Source organism: Miscanthus floridulus, chromosome 5 (genome assembly GCF_019320115.1).
Source record: "Miscanthus floridulus cultivar M001 chromosome 5, ASM1932011v1, whole genome shotgun sequence".
Classification (NCBI taxonomy): domain Eukaryota; kingdom Viridiplantae; phylum Streptophyta; class Magnoliopsida; order Poales; family Poaceae; genus Miscanthus; species Miscanthus floridulus.
In genome coordinates, this window is record NC_089584.1 from 131,654,236 (window position 1) to 131,667,320 (window position 13,085).

The following is a 13,085-nucleotide window of genomic DNA, read 5'->3' on the forward strand; positions in this document are numbered from 1 at the left end:
AGAGGAGCCTCCTCAGAGAAAGCACATGGTGTACCGGGGAGGTGCAATTCTTGCTGGAATCATGAAGGTAATTCTTGTATATGTGCTCTCATGCAGAATAATATTTACACCATGATGGATTGCTAGATAATATACTTCCCCGCGTATTGTTTGTACCATGTAGGATGCACTTGAGTGCCGGATAACCACGCAGGAGTACCAGGAAGAAGGTGTAGCTTGCCTAAGGAATTGTGGCCAGTCAAATAGTCCCATACTTCTTGCCACATATCATTCAATCCCAGCACAGAAGAAATGGAGGGCCTCCCCATGCTGACAGAAACTATGGAGCATGGTAAGAAACACACTGAACTGAGAATGAGATGCATCCAGATGAGTGGGGGCACATTTGAATGGTTCACTGCTGATGTAATGAAATGTTATTTCAATGGCCTTGGAAGCACATTTGAATAAGATGTAATGAAATGGTATTAGAACTGGTTGGTACTAATTTGTACATGTCAATGTTGTTACTTGTGGACTGACGTGTATTTGAATGGGATTGAGAGTTGACGCCAACTATGTTTCATTGGCGTCATTATTTGATTTGAATCCGGTTCATTCAAATGTTCCATTGCAGCAGCAGCTTGTTGACCGGCTGGCTGGGCTGATTCAAATCAGGCTGATTGACCAGCCAAGCCAGACAGCCAGCCGGTCCAGAGCAGCCGAACAGGCCCTGCCTGCTGGGTGCTGGCCCGCTGCCTCCGAGACCGCGAGTCTTCTCGAACCCATCAAACCGCCAAGCAAACCAGAGCCAAGCAAAACAGCGAGAAAAGCTCCGGTGATCGAAGTGCTAGAGCGCCAGAAGTCCGCCGCCGGCGAACCGCAAGACCGCGGCCAGCTATGGACGCGCCGGGAGAGCTGCAGTGCGTGGGCCGGCTCGAGATCGCCGCGCCGCCGCCGGCGCGCTACCTTCGCGTCGGCTCCCTCCCCGTCCCCACTGACTCCTCTGCCTCTCTCCCAGCTCTCCTGCCCTCTCCGTCCCCGTAAGCCCCTCTTCCCCCACTCTCGCCTCATCGTGCATGCTCACGCGCGCGTCTTTAAGCCCTATGGCTACTGTTTGTCCTATTCTGAATCAGGAGGGGCTGATGCTTCTAGGGTTTAAAGCGTCTCGATGCAATTATAGGGTTTTTGTTAAGGGTTGAGGCTGGGAATTTGAGATGGAGTACCATGGGAATGAGCACCCTCTACGTTGTGCAATTAGAACTAATTGTGTTTGTTATTTGGTAGGGAAGACCCTGGGGATAGTAGGCTTCAGTTAAGTTCTGCGGATAGACTGCCAATTGCTTATTGGATTTGTAAATTGTTATCATAGGAAATGGTGGTGGAACTGTTATGGTGAAATGAATAGAAATCATGTGCTACTATTAGCTACAATTGGTCTGATTGATGGATGCAACCTACCAGAATTCAGTGGCTATATTCATGTAAAATGAAAAGAAATGAACACATATTCTGGTGGTGGGATGCTGGTGGATACTGGATACTGTTTACCCTCTTTTGGTTTTATCTCCCATACTGCAATGAATAACAAGCATGTGCTTGCAATTATATTGAAAGATAAAAATATAAAATGGCACTTAGTTCTTACGACCCTATTCCTGTAGCTTGAACTCAATAATGCATGCAAATGCGCTCTTCAGGAGAATTGCTGTTTAATTCTGCTCTTGCTGCAACAAACCATGTAGGACTGGTGCTCCAAGGTATCAAATGCTGCCATTAGAGACTGATCTGAACACACTCCCTATGATTCCAAACATCCCAGAGAAGGTTTTTTCAAGTGATGCAAAGAGTACTGAAGGTGATCTCTATCGATCCTTTATAATTACAATCTGATCAGCATAAAAGGAATACTGGCTTGTAACCAACTTTCTCTGCGAGCTGTTCAGCACTGATAAATTATTATAGGTGTTGTGTGTGACAGTTCATTTTTTATTCTCACCTTTATGACTCTGTTCATACTCTTCAGGATTACGGTATGACAGTGGTCATATCAACCAGAACTTATCAAGGAAATGCGAAGCACTAGCTGTGTCAGGTTTGGCGGAATATGGTGATGAAATAGATGTGGTTGCCCCAGCCGATATCATGAAGCAGATTTTCAAAATTCCATACTCAAAGGCACAAGTATCTATTGCTGTAAACCGTATAGGAGATACACTCATTCTAAACACAGGGTATGTTGCTGGTTGCATCATCATCATCATCATCTTGCTGACTATAGTTAATACACATGAATGTTTAATCGTGTTGCAGGCCTGATGTTGATGAAGGTGAAAAGATATTCAGAAGACAAGGTAACCCGCCTAAAGGATCTGATCCATCAATATTTCTGAATTTCGCAATGCACTCTGTGCGAGCAGAAGCTTGTGATTGTCCCCCAAGTCATCAATCTTCACAGGAGAAGCAAACAGCATCTGCAGTCTTGCGTGGATCCTTTGACTGTGGCGAGGGTTCTTTTGATTCATCCCCATCATCTAGTTTTAGCACATCACCTTATCTGAATCAGAATGACAGTAAAGGTAGAAAAGCTCCACATAGTACTCATGAAAGCCTGTACTTGGGAGCAATGGAAAACAATCGAAAAGTCAAAGGATCTGATCCTATAAAAAAAACCACTCGGGTTGGTGAAAAAAGCCAGCTGTGAGGTGCAAGAATCTGAGAAGAGCAAGAGAGTGGGAAATAATGGATTTCGGAAAGTTTGCTTTTGGCAATTCCACAATTTCCATATGCTTTTGGGTAGTGACTTGCTTATATTTAGCAATGAGAAATATACTGCAGTCAGTTTGCACCTATGGGATGTTTCTAGACAGGTATGCTTTCATTGCTGTTGAATATGGTACATACTTTCTTTTTTTACCCCTATTGACAAATTGTGTTTTTATAGGTTACTCCATTGAACTGGCTTGAAGCTTGGCTTGACAATGTAATGGCAAGTGTTCCAGAATTGGCCATATGTTACCATAAGAATGGTGTTGTTCAAGGTTATGAGCTTTTAAAGAATGATGATATATTTCTCCTTAAGGGTGTCTCAGATGATGGCACACCTGCGTTTCATCCACAGGTTGTCCAGCAAAATGGCCTTGCTGTCCTGAGGTTCATTCAGGATAACTGTAAGCAAGACCCTGGTGCATATTGGGTATGCCATTGAATGCCATCTTTTTTACCCTTGTTTACTAGATGTGGTAACTACTGTCAAGATGTTATATTAAGCCTTTAGTCCCTTATCATATTGCCTAAATATCTCCCTTTTTTCCCAATGATGATGACCTCCCGTGTTTTCATTAATCATATTGAACCTTTGCTTTTTCAGCTGTACAAAGGCGCTGAAGAAGATGTCATACAGTTATATGATCTGTCTATCTTACCTGAAAAACATACAGCTGGTGATCATAGATCTCCATGCGGTCCTATGTCATCTTTTATAGACAAGGGAAGAAAGGAGTCATTGTTCTCTCTGGGTACACTCCTTTATCGGGTTGCTCACAGGATGTCCTTGTCAAAGGTACTGGGGTATTATATATGCTTTGCAGGTGCCTAGTAATAGACAAGGGAAGAAAGGAGTCATTGTTCTCTCTTTCGCGTTTTGCTTTCATACTTTTTCGTTGGATGTTAATATTATATATGCTTTGCAGGTGCCTAGTAATAGAGCAAAATGTGCAAAATTCTTCAGAAAATGTTTGGATTTTCTCAGTGAGCAGGATCACCTGGTATTTTATTCATCTTATCATTATGTAATCATTTAACTGTATTAGTGCATCAGTAAATTTGTGCTAATATTTGTTTTTGTTTTTATCTTCTAGGTTGTCCGGGCATGTGCTCATGAACAATTTGCAAGACTCATCCTCAAATGCTATGAGGAGCTGGAACTGACATCTGAATCATTTATGATAGAGTCTGAAGTCACCCTTACTGATTTGGATGATGATTCTCCAGAACTGAGACTTGAGAATTTACCAGGAAAACAAAATGTGCTGCCAGAGCTTGGCAAGAATGAGCCAGCAGTGTTAGATGATGTGTTGGAATGCACACCATCAATCTCTTCTGGTATGACAAATAGTTTAGAAGAACCAAGCAAAGTTGATGGTGGTTCTTCATCTTCAGTTACAAAAGATGATGTTTCTCTGGACAGCTTGGTGATGTGTCAGTCTGGTATATCAAAAACAATTGCCGATGCAATCTCCTCTAAGTTGGCTGCTATACACCACATATCTCAAGCTATCAAATCCCTTAGATGGAATCGACAGCTGCAGAATAATACTCAGCATGGTTGCGGGGACAATGCAGATACCATTTGGGAGAGGTCAGTCGACTTCTCTTTATGCCGATGTGGTGATGTTGATTGTATTGAGGTCTGTGACATCAGGGAGTGGCTTCCAAAATCAAAAATGGATCATAAGTTGTGGAAACTTGTTCTTTTGCTAGGGGAATCCTATTTGGCACTTGGAGAGGCATACAAGAATGGTGGGCAGCTTCAGCGCACCCTTAAAGTTGTTGAATTAGCTTGTTTGGTATATGGGTCTATGCCTGGACATATTGATGGCGACGAGTTCATCTCATCCATGTCCAATAGTTCGTTGAGTCGAGAAGATGTTGGTCTAAAAACTAAACTTGTACTGGATGAGGCAGACTATTGCAATAACAAAAGATGCTTCAGTTATGATGTTTCTTCCCACCAACTGCCACCAAATTATTTGTTCTGGGCAGAGGCATGGATGCTTGTTGGTGATGTCTATGCAGAATATCACAGATTGAATGGTCATCAAGCAAAGTTGGTACCAGTACAGAAGTCTCATGGCGAAGTTAGAATGTCAAATGAAGTTGCATTGGAGGTCAAACGCCTTAAGCGAAAACTGGGAAAGGATAAGCAGAATTGTGACACATGCTCGTTGATAAACTGTAGCTGCCAAAGTGACAGGGCAAGTAGTGGCAGCAGTGCAAGCAGCAGTAGTTCTGAGGCCTCTAAACTTTATGGCCGAAAGAAAAATAAAAAATCACTTGGCAAGAACCTTCAATCACAATATAGAGAAACCAGCAAGAACCCCAATGCACAAGAAGCTACACAAGTTTCTGAGAAAAAGCAGCATGATGTGAATGATACTTGTATTGAGAACAACCCAGTATTTAATGATGATATTGGTCATTACAGTCAGGACAGGGAAAAACAGTCAAGAAATGTTGATGGGGTTCCTGATAAATCTCAAGCAAGTGTTCCTACTGTGAGGGATGGTGGTATCTTCAAGTTCCTTGGTGGTCCAAAACCAGGAGATTTTGAGTACAACTTGTCTTCTGCTATTCACTGCTATGGTGCATCCAAGGGAGCACTGTTCACATTTCCTGTGCATTCAGTAGAAACTTCCACGGTTCTTAAGAAAAGAGGCTGGGCATTTAATGAACTGGGCCGCTGTAGACTTGAGAGTAGAAATCTGGGTAGCGCTGAGATTGCTTTTGCAGATGCTATTAAAGCATTTCAAGAGGTCTTTGACAACACAAATGTTATACTGATCAACTGTAACTTAGGTCATGGTAGGAGAGCTTTAGCAGAGGAATGTGTATCCAGGATTGATGAATTTCAGAAGCATGATCTTCCTGAAGGCACATATATGCAATCCTTCAAATCAGCGAAGTCAGAATATTTTCAAGCAATAAACTACTATTCCGCAGCTAAGAGGCAACTGAAGTATGTCAATACTGAGGTCGATAAAGTACTATACCATGAGGTTTACACACAGTATGCTCATACCTACCTGAGGCTTGGAATGCTTTTGGCAAGGGAAAGCTTCTTAACTGACAGTTATGAAGGTGGACTTGTCGATGAGTCATCTAACAGAACAGTTCTAGAGATTTCAGCTAGTGATGCTTTTCGGGAGGCTTTGTCTACATATGAATCCCTTGGTGAACATCGCAAACAGGAAGCTGCTTTTGGTCATTTTCAGCTCGCTTGTTATCAGAGGGATCTGTGCTTAAGGTTTCTGGATTTAGTCGACAAGGAGGTTAAACAGAAAAATGAGGATAAATATCGTCAGAAAAGTAAGTGGTATGGTTCACTAGCTGAGAAGAACTGGCAGAAGGCTTTAGAATTTTATGGGCCGAAGACACATCCTACTATGTTTCTTAACATCCTTATGGCACAGTCTGCCCTTTCTATTAATATTTCTAATTCCTTCCACTCAACCGTGGTATGTTTTTTTTTCTCAGGCCTTGCTACCTTTTCCATCTCCAGCTTTTCAGTGTGCTAGAATGAAGTCCAGTCACTATTCTTATGGAATTTTGAAAAAGGGCATACCTACTCAAAGGCCTTGTTGGTCAGTATGTTGGTTAACCCTATGTTTTATTGTGCAGAGGGGGTGCTGTATACTTCGAAGAATAATACCTGACTTAAGTTTTATATTTGATGCAATAGTAATTTTGTTAAGTGACTACATTTTCTTTCTTCCAAGGAGTAACATTTTCATAGAGGGCAAACTCTGGAAGGTCTTTTTTTCCCATTTTTTTGGCAGCATACAAACCTCAATGGTGAGTGCAAATGGGCTAGCATCTAGCAACATAGGTTCATCATAAATTCATAATTACCCAGCCAGGTTTTCTCTTCTAAAAGTTCACCTTTTATTTGCACCTTGGTCATGTCCGTCTGATGTGTAACATGGAAGCAAATGCTCCTTTTGAATTTGTTCAATAAATAATTTGTCTCATCCTTGCAGATGCTTGACACTGCTCTGACTCACTTGTTGGAAGGCCGGCATGTGGTGGAAGCAAATGAAGACTACTCCAACGATATGGACCTGGACATAAAACCAAAGTTCTGGAGCCAGCTGCAGAGCCTGCTGAAGAGGATGCTGGCGGGATCCCTGCCTAGCAGCACAGGCAGAGTAGCTTCTTCTGTCAGCCAGGCCAGCACTAGCAACAGAACAGAAGCTGCGGAGCTGAAAGAGATGTATCGTTTGTCGCTCAAATCTTCTACTCTGGGCCAGCTGCATGCGCTGTACAAGCTTTGGGTATCTTAACACCTTCACTTCACAAATGGTTGCTGCTCATGTTTTATGCCGTTGGCATCTATCTCTTGAATTACACAGTTTTTATTTAGTGTTCATGGCATGTTTTTGTTTGTTTTGATTTCTAGCCAAATTTTGAAGCTAAATACCTGCAGTGTACATTTAAGTGATGGAATGTCAGGGGACGGGAAACACTAGTTACTACAACTGTGTTGCAGACTTGTATAGACAGCAAATAATGGCATCCGATGTGAAGCGCCAGTGTATATATGTGTTGTATCGTAGAGAGCCAATGTGAGAATATCTGAATGTGTGCCCGCTTCACCGCGAATGGATAGGAATTTGCGATTTTTTATTCTCTTTTTTTTATTATTACTAGGTTCTCACTGAACATGGTTGTCAGTTATGACTTCCAGGCCCAGTTGTAAAAGCAACATCCCATGGTCATCGCGTCCTTTTGCACACTGGTCCCTGCTGTTCGGGTTACTGCCTTCTGCAGGTTTTACCCTTAGCATTTTTCCCTTTAACCCTTCAGTTTTCTCTTCTGTACAATTATGCCCTACAAGCCTGGAAAAGTCTTTCTTTTGCCCTAGACGTTCCAAGTTTGTTCCCAATGGCCAATGCCACGGATGCTTTTATCAGAACTGCTGTGCTAGACGACGAATTTCTGTTACAACCCTTGGGGCCCTGGTGTATTTTCCAACGACACATCTAACCTCTTTCTCTATTAAAACTACTAAATATATTCGTATGTTGCAACGGGATGGAGAATGTAAAGCTTATTATGTGGTCACTCTACAATCTTGTGGCTCCGAGACTTAACAATCTTGTCTTGCGTTCCTGGCTTTCTGCTCGTCTCCTGTGCACTAACTCGTATGGCATGAGACTGTACGTGGGAGGCTTGAAAATTGTCCAACAATGCCTAGTCACACTTCTCTATCGCCCTGTTCGTTTGGACTGGTTTGGCTTATAAGCCATGACTAAAAGTACTGTTGGCTGGTTTGGTGTGAGAGAAAAATATTGTTCGTTGGCTGATAAGTCATGACTTATAAACCAAATACGACCAAGCGAAACACGAAAAATAGCGAAGCGGTACAAAAGTGCTACGTACTTTAAAATTAGGATAATTAGTATACCGTTGCTAAAGATTTTTTAATACTTCTATAAACTAAAAAATGATAAAAAGAGTAGTGTGTTTACCTATAGTAAATAATATTGACTTGAGATACAGATATTCAAGAGGCCTTCAAACTTAATGGTCACAACTCAATCAAGTACATGATGAATTCGAGTTCTTTAGATAGAGCAATTTAAAAGTTTAAAGAAGAGCTTTGCAACCATCTTTTCACGGAGGCCATTCACAAATCACAGCTGCTCGTTTGCTGATGATGAAACGTAGCACCTTTTCAAGTTTCTACTACGATATGTTATTTTTCTATTTAGATTAGCATTCCTATTCAAGTTACTAAAAAAAGCCTTGCATATTTTACATCAAACAGGAGGGGTGTGGATGTGAGAAAGGGTTGTTTCCACAATCTCAAAATAATTCAAAATTAGTTAGTGAAGAGCTAGACGGAAAAACAGATGTAAATTGCGAATGGGTCAAACTCTGGTGATAGCACCTTTTTCTGAAAATTTTTCAGAAGTTTTAGGGTACACGTACGTATGCGCGTTCAGTGGTACTGCGCGTTTTCCACACTCTAGAGGTGGCGACGTCTCCCAATCTCTTTTTTTGTGTATTCGTGTGGTGTGAGTGTGGAGTATGTGGTTGTGTGCGTCCAAGTTATATCTGATAAAAAATAGACGTAAATTTTGGCTCTTTAAATGTAATATATAGATAAATATTTTTATCGAGTTTGCATTTCAACTTATGGAAGTCTATAGTTTGACTTATTTTCCACAAAAAAATGCTAATATTGCATTTATGTATTAGAGTTGAGGAACGTCAGCACTCGGCACAACAGGACACAAAACACAATCTATGATAATTGTATTATTGTTATTATTATGAACTGAATACAAAATAAAAACATCTTGTCATTCCGGTGTAAGAAGTGTGTGCCAATCAAGGTTTTTAATCTCCAGGTAAAGATATTTAGCGGATAAATTCTAAAACAGCTATAGCGAAGATTAAACGAGGCTATAGCCGCTAAGTAATGCATAAATACTGATAGCTTGATCCGAGGTATATCCGGAGATTTTAAAACCTTACTGTCAATGCATCATTTAGCCCTCGCAGGAAAAAAAAAAGAAAAAAAGGACCGGCGTTCTTCGCGATGTCTTTTGGACTAGCTTGACTACTTGAGCACGTGTCAGCCAACCTCGTGGTCGTCTCACACCTGCCCGCCGATGCAGCCGCCTCATGCACACGCGGCCTCCGCTCACCGCGCCGCCTCTCTAAAGCTTACGCCTCTCTCGACACAGCCTTCTCACTTTCTCAGTAGCCGCCGCCCACCGCCCACCACCCTGTCGGCCTTCCCAACCCTGCCGCAGTGCCGCATCCAAAGCCAACTCCCACGGGTATGGATCCTGACCAGGTCGCCGACGCCGGGGTCCAGCACCAGCACGACGATCTCGGCGGCAGTGCCACATCCGCAGACGGGTGCTGTGACGGTGGCAGTGGCGACAGCTGGGCGCGCGCGCTGCTCCGCCGGGGATGGGACCTGTGCCAGAAGGCCGCCATCGCCGGCGTCGCGGCCACGGCCGCACCCGTCGTGGCCCCGCCACTGCTTGTCCTGTCCCTCGCCGGCGTCGCGCTGTCCCTACCCTTCGCCGCCTACCTGGCCAGCCTCGCCGCCACCGACCGTCTTATGGGAGCACTCCTGCCGGCGCCTCGTACCCAGCCGTACCACGCCTGCGACCTCGAAGACGATGGATTCTTGGATGCATCTGACGCGCCCGGCGGCGAGGCCCCTGTGTTCGACCACTGTGCACGACGCAAAGAACGACTGCCATTCATGGAGGAAAACGAGAGCTTTGTATCGTTGCCGCTGTCACGGGAACCTCGGTTCTGCGAAGAGCCGGTGCCGTCGTCGACCGACGTAGGAGGATAAGATGGCTGAGGTGAACTTTCTTTCCGGAGAATTGGGTCACGAGTCACTAGTGTTGGACAATAGGGAACAGGAAGAGGCAGGGCACAACCATGGAGGACATTGAGTATATTACCATGGAGGCACTGCCACGGGGCTCCGATGTTTCGGATCAGCAGTGCCAGTGTTGCGTGATCAAGACAATATGGTTCAGAGGACTGGTAGAAGCTCCTCTTACAGCCAAGGAATCAGTCCAAGAGTTATCTGTATCAGACAATGAGGATAGAACAGAGGATGACAAGTGTAAAGATATAGAGGCAAATGGAGTCCTTCAAGGAGATTGTGTCACTGGGCGTCGACATCACAGTGAATTAAGTGACTTCTCGGTGCCAGTATTGGGCAATGAGGGTATTGTGGTGTAGAGAGGAGATGGTGAAAAATTTCTGTCCGAGAATCAGGCCAAGATTCCCATTTAACAGATATTGAGGATAAAATAGAGAGGCCACGAAAACCAAAGAAGAGATACCTACTGCAGGAGGCTAATGTTTCTGAATCATCTGGTGCTGGATGATACAATGCTGGAGAGGAAGATAGAAGGTGATGTAACAGTGGAGATGGTGGTGAAAGAAGTGTTCATTAACACCGATCCTTTTACAGGGGAGGTGGCTGGTGAGCAATGTGGGTTCCATTGCTACTGCCCTACCTGAAAGCTGAGTCGCTGCAAGCCAGCAACCTTGTGGCTCAGGAGTTACAGGCGATGGCGGAAGTTACTAATGTTGATGATGTTATCAATGCTGCTTTAACAGAAGACGTTGTATTGGACATTGGTGATACTGGTACAGAGGGCATGGAGCACTATGGTGAGGGAGGTGTTTCTACTGTCATCTCAGTGGTGACCGTGGATGATGTTGCAGAGCTAGTTTCCAGTAGGAGCCCAGCAGTCTCAGGCATCAGTGATGACATGAAGAGTGTCAAGAGTAAGCCAGATGCTGACCGCTCCAATCAAACAACTGGCTACACACTAAGGAACAATGAATTTCGGGAGAAAGAGGCAACAGAGGACAAGGTGAGTCAGTTCCTGGTTTACTAAATCATCTATATCATCTGTAGGTTTCTTTTTATCAAAAATGCTTATAGATGTTGGTGGATACAAAATATTAGGTGCATTCTACACATGATAAATTTTCTTATTTGTCATTGTTTATTGGTATAGGCCAATGTGACCCAGTAAATTTGGTTAGAATTGACCTCTTACCCTAAATAAGATGTGCTTACCAAGTTGTAAAATTGTTTAAATAATTGACATCCATAAAGATGCCCATCTGAATTTTGTTTGTCGAAATTTGTAGCAGTGTGAAAACTAGAGAACAAAACCATGGATGACAAGGTGCCTACAAGGAGGCACGTCACCACAGATCACTGCATGCTTCTAAATCACCAGTGCCAGACGATCAGAGCAAGATAGAAGATGAAGTAACTGTGGAGATGGTGCTGGAAGGAGTGACGAGTGACACTGACTGGATCATTGTTACACTGGAGGTGGTTGCTGTGCAATTGAAGATTATTGCTAGTGAAAGTGAAGTCGTCCGTCAGTGAGTGACCATGTGGCTCAGGAGTTACAGGCCAGTGAGCGAAGCTGCAGTTGTTGACTGAGATCCGAGGAAGTACTGTGAATGGAAGACATAAAAAATGATTTAGTGACAGAACAACAGAGGCTGTTGAGCACCACAGTGACAGAGGTACTAGTTTTGTCTCAGGAGTTCCTGAGGTAACCGTGGATGATGGTAAGGATCTAGTTTCGAATAGGAGCACACCACATGCCTCAGCCCGTGATAGCGCCTCAAGTGTCGAGGGTACGCCGGTTTTTGACAACCCACACCAAACAACTGGTGTTGAATACAAGCCAGTGAACGAAGGATTCAGGAGGAATGATGTAGCTGAGGACATGGTGAGTTCTGACATATCTGTTTTATCTCATTTGTTCAAATCATTTAAACCAACTCTGGATTTCCTATTAAGAGGTTATTTATACTGCTGTTCTATGCACGATTACTAAGTGCAGCCTAAACATGTTATTGCTTATTGATAAAAAGATTTCTAATGAAATTAGTGATATAATGAATTAAGGTCATAAAAGGTACCCAACCTCAAAACGTTTTGAATGGCTTGGAGATTATTATACGGATGATAACAGGGGAAAAGGATGAATGGTCAATTAACTGTGTGGGTTCAAGTCATGGTACCATTTGAACCAGTTCAAAGCTTGGTGCAGTATTACAAGTTACATTTGATGGTTTCCTCCCATCTGATAACATGAAAAGTTGAAGTTACTAACTGCTAATCTTTTAGCATGAACTGTCAGGTTGGGCAGTCTAGAGAACTACGAGAAAGTAAATTTTGCCGTGTTTCTAAGCAGTCACCTGCATAGCATGATTCATGTTGCACCTCTTTATTCAAATGACGCTAATACATGATTCACTTATTTCTACCAGGACAACTATACGGAGGAACAGTTAAGGGAGCAGCTTGATACACTAAGAACAATAACAGGGTACCGTCCCGCACCATCTTTGACTCTGGAAGCTGAGCTTGCGGGGCTGTATATATTTGTGGGCGTGGAACCTCCTGTCAGCTCAAGGGATGCCTCCGATCTGAATGATCTCAGCACAAAACTCCGGTTCTTGAAATCGATCATAGGCGTGGAGTAAAGATCTAAGCGGGAATTGATTCATCAGGAGTTTTGTGCTTGTGAATATAAAGCATAAGGTTCAGCAGTCCACGGTCCATCCTGCACATGAGCTTTGTTCGATAGTTGTGAACTAAGTATCCTATTCTATATTCGTGTGTGGAAGACATTAGTGAACGTGCTGTATATGCCTACTTTTCCGTGAAAATTAGCCACTAGTGATGCGAATAAGTGATGGCCATTTGTGACCCGTCACTAAATTTCTCGGCTTTTGTTAGTGTTTCTTTACCGGTTTAATCACAAGTTTTATTAAACGGGCGCACACAAGAACTGTTTCTGAAG

The 13,085-nt window shown here is 43.2% G+C and overlaps 2 pseudogenes; both read left to right on the plus strand.

Annotated features, from left to right (window-relative positions):
* Positions 1-724: 724 nt before the first annotated feature.
* Positions 725-7,312, plus strand: LOC136450804 (uncharacterized; annotated as a pseudogene).
* Positions 7,313-8,625: 1,313 nt separating this feature from the next.
* LOC136455366 (uncharacterized) lies at positions 8,626-12,978 on the plus strand (annotated as a pseudogene).
* The last annotated feature ends 107 nt before the right edge of the window (positions 12,979-13,085 follow it).